We start from the raw sequence: 4,402 nt of genomic DNA, 5'->3' as shown, positions 1-4,402 counted from the left end.
CATCGCTATCACCCGGCCTAGAGCCTGCTCGTCCTCCCTGTGGCCCCGGGCTCAGTCCAGAGTCCCGTGCCCAGAATCTGTGGGGGCACAGCTGGGCCCCTCTAACCTCTGTGTATGTGTGGGGGTGCCCTCACCACCTTGATAGCACATCTGCCCAGCTGCCTCTCCATTCCCGGCTCCTTCCTCTGACCCACATTCTCGGTTTCAGCCCCCTCCTCCCCACTCCTGTCTCCTCCCAGGAGACTGGACAGGCACCAGCAGCCACTGTCTGAGGTTGGAGGACGGTAGGGTGGCGTGGAAAGGCCTTTTCCCCAGGAGGCCCTGTGGGCTTGGGGCCTCCCGCTCAGGAAAATCCATGTGGTCTGGTTGGGGAGAAATGCATTGGCTACCCAGCGTTAAAACCCCAAGATTTAAAAAGATAACAAAAATTTACTTAAACTTCTTCTAAATGCAACACCATGTCAGCTTTGCTCATTGTTACATTTAGGATTTTAAAACATGTCACCGTGCATGCAAACAATTTGTAGGTCACATTTTCTCACTTTGGAAAAATTCCCAGGATTCCCAAGAATGCATGATGTTTGTAGAAAAATCAGGGCCAGTAGCAAATCACAGGAGTGGCTTGTCCCAAAATAGCTTCAAAAACTAAGTTATAACAATGTTTTCAAGTATTCTGACGGCCAAAATATATACATGTAGAGTTGGGGTATACTTGTATTTTTTAATTGTGGTAAAAAACACGTAACATAAAATTTACCATCTGAGCCATTTCTTAAGTCCACAGCTCAGCAGAGTTAAGTATATGTTCATTGTTGTGCAACCCATCTCCAGAACTTTTTCATCTTGCAAAACTGAAACTCTATACCCATTAAACAACAGCTCTCCATTCGCCCTCCTTCCACCTTCCAGCCCCTGGCAACCGCCACCCTACTTTCTATTTCTAAAAACTTGACTACTCTACGTATCACATATAAGTGGAAGCCTGCTTGGCTTTTTGTGACTGGTTTCTTTCACTGAGCATGATGGCCTCGGGATTCGTTCACGTTGTAGCACGTGACAGGATTTCCTTCTTTTTTCTTTTAAGTAAACACTCACACCCAACATGGGGCTCGAACTCATGACCTTGAGATCAAGAGTGACATGCTCTACCAATTAGCTAGCCAGGTACCCCAAGGAGTCCCTTCTTTTTTTTTAAGGCAGAATAATATTCCATTGGGTGTGTGAGTGTGTATGTGAATGTGTGTCTGTATCACACTTTTTTTTAAAGATTTTATTTATTCATGAAAAACACACACAGAGAGGCAGAGACATAGGCAGAGAGAGAAGCAGGCTCTGTGCTGAGCAAGGAGCCCAGTGTGGGGCTCATAGGACCCCAGGACCATGACCCGAGCCAAAGGCAAATGCTCAACCACTGAGCCACTCAGGTGCCCCCCTATTTAAAATTTTTTGGGTACTCTGGCATGGGTGCATTTTAATCCATTTTGTTCCAGTTTTATTGCGATATAATTAACTTATAACTTTGTGTTAGTTTTAGTACAACACGATGATCTGATGCATGTATATATTGTGAAATGATCACCACAAGAAGTTTAGGTAACATCCACTACCTCACATAATTATAATTTTTTTTTCTGGTGATGTCAACATTTAAGGTCTTCTCTCTTGGCAACTTACAAATACACAACATGGTATTGTTAACTCTAGTTACTACGCTGTTCATTACATCCCCGGGGCTTATTTATCTTGTGCCTGGAAGTTTGACCAGTTATGCATTTCACCTGCCCCCACTGCATGCATTTTTATTAGGAAGAGAGAGAGAGAGAGAGAGAGAGGCAGACGGAGAGGGAGAGAGAGAATCTTAAGCAGGCTCCATGCCCAGGGTTCAGCCTCACAACCCAGAGATCATGACCTGAGCCAAAAGCAAGTCAGTCACTTAACCAACTGAGCCACCCAGGCATCCCAATGCAGTGTCGATCGAACACTTATTTCTCATCTCAGCCAATTCGGCATCCAACCCCTCTCTCCCTGGGGTGGCACCCAAGGGGCTCATTCTTGTCTGCGGGGGCCGACGACATAGCTAGTCCTGTCACCCCTTCCAAGCCTCCCCTGAAGCTCAAAGACCCAGACTCTGTAACTCCCAACGCTTTCTTCTTCCAGCATTACCGATCTGCTGTGGACTGAAACTCAAGAGCTGCCCCCTGTCCTGTGCCAGGGAGCATTGACTTTCCTGAGCCCTGGGCACTTTTGATTGGCTTGGGTCGAGATCTTAACACATTTTTTCCCTCTGCTTTGGTATAACCATGAATACAATCCAGGCTAGATTCCTTTGTTATATATTCATTACTATTACATTCACTTTTTGCTTCTGATTCAAAAGAAATTAAAACATTTTTGTGGGTCCCTAAAGATGTGTGGGCGGAGATCCTCCATTCAACTGACCGCTCGGGTCAGGAGCACAGGGAGTTCAGAGTGGGAAGGAGACCCACATGCTAACACTTCAAAATGTCAGTCTACAGCATTTCCAGCACCCACGCCACTCCTGCGCTCCAAACCCTGCCCAGGAAAATGTCAGCGCTCTCCCACTGTCAAGGTCCTCCAGTAGTTGCTTCCTATCTGCTTTTCCAGTCTCATGTACCTTTGCTTCCGACACCACCTGCCTTGGCGTTTCCGGAACAGCCCAGGCTTCATCACACCTGCCCACCTTTGCTCAGGCTGGTTCCTCCACGGGGAGCATTCCCTTCCCACCCGCGACCACGTATCAGACATGCCTCCCTATCCTTCCAGACCCAGCTCATATGTCACTTCTCCGTGAGACCTCCTGAGCACCCACCACCCCCTCCACACCCCACCATGCATGTCTCCGCTCTAGCACTTACTCGCCCCTTTACGTCTATTTCTTCCCTTCCACTGTGAACCCCTTGAGGGCAGGGACCATGGCTGGTTTTTCTCTTGGTCCTCAGTGCCCAGAACTTGGCCTGGCACACAGCAGGTGCTCACTGAATGCTGAACACATAAGCAGGCTGAGTGAATGACTGAATGAATGAGGGAGACAGGAAAGGAGGGCAGTGGTCCGCTCAGCGAAGGGGTCTGCTCTGCAGCCCCCCGCGGAGGGAGGGTCTGGACCCGCGGCTGGAGCCAGGGCCGCCTCCCCTCCTGGCCTCGCCCTCTGACTCACCCCTCCCCAGAGACTGGTTTCTGGGAACACGCTGACAGCTTGGCTGGCCTCCCTGGCTGGATCCTCTGTGTTGACCACGTTCTGCTCCGGGAGTCTCTGTGCTCAGAGGCTGTGCTCCTGGGCTGCAGGGCCCGGGCCAGGGCCAAGGCAGTGGCGGGTGGGGGGGGATACAGAGCGGGGAGTACTTCCATGTCGGTGGCAGGGACCGTGCGCAGAGGGGTTGGAATGGCTGTGTGGGAGGCAGGGTTTGAGCCCGGCTGGCAGGCAGCCCCCCAGAACCTCCTCCTTCCTGCTGGAGTGGAGTGCGCGGCAGAATGCCAGGCGCCCCACGGGAATCTCGGGGAAAAGGGGGTGACAGCATCTCCGGCACAGGTTGTCACGCAAACCAAATGAGAAACCTGTGTGGGTGCCTGCTGTGCAGGTGGCATCTAGTGGGTGCTAAAGAGGCATCATCTGGGGTGCAACATGGCAACCCAAGACCCTATCGTGAATGTTGTCGCCCCTGGGGATGCCCGGCTCCTGAACCTCTTTACTCCACCCAAGCCCTCCTCCCCTCCCCCATCCCATCTTCTCAGGTAGTTCCCTCCGGGCACAGATGCTCCTGGCACAGATGCCTTCCCAGCCCTGCGGTGACGAGGGGGGATGCCACAGTGCAGAATGTGCGACAGCAACACCTCGGCGGTTGGTGTTGGCCTGGGATGAGGGGTTGGCACTTGGGGTGTCTGCACCAAGCCACCTCTGGCATGTACTTTGGGGCATTGTTTTTGGCTGGGTGAGCCCTTTGGGCCTGGTTCTCTGACCCTCCCAGAAAATCTGTGACACACTCGATAGCCTCCTAAAGAATCCGTTTCTGTTTAAATTAGTCAGAGCTGGTTTCTGTTGTTTGGAACCAGAAACCAGGACAGCGTGGCCCAAAAAAAGGCAATGGGGGTTGTGGGTGGCATCATTAAAGGTCTAGTGCCCAGAAAAAGGGAGGGTTTGGTCTGTTCATGTTTGCTCTGAGCAGCACAGCACAGCAGGGAAGCCCAACCCTTCTCGACACTCCAGAGAAGGCCCGTGACAAACTGGAGGCTTTCTAGGGACAATGACCAGGTCAGTGTGGGAGCTAGGACTCATGACAGGGGTGGGAAGCCTGGCTTGGAGCTGAGCAGGCTGAAGATGCTGAGGAGAACAGCCATAGTTTAGGTTTCAAGGGCCACTCTGGGTAGCTTGGTGGGGTGGGGGTCC

The sequence above is a fragment of the Canis aureus genome, chromosome 8 (genome assembly GCF_053574225.1).
Source record: "Canis aureus isolate CA01 chromosome 8, VMU_Caureus_v.1.0, whole genome shotgun sequence".
Classification (NCBI taxonomy): domain Eukaryota; kingdom Metazoa; phylum Chordata; class Mammalia; order Carnivora; family Canidae; genus Canis; species Canis aureus.
The sequence above is the reverse complement of the archived record's forward strand: the minus strand, read 5'-3'. Positions refer to the sequence as shown.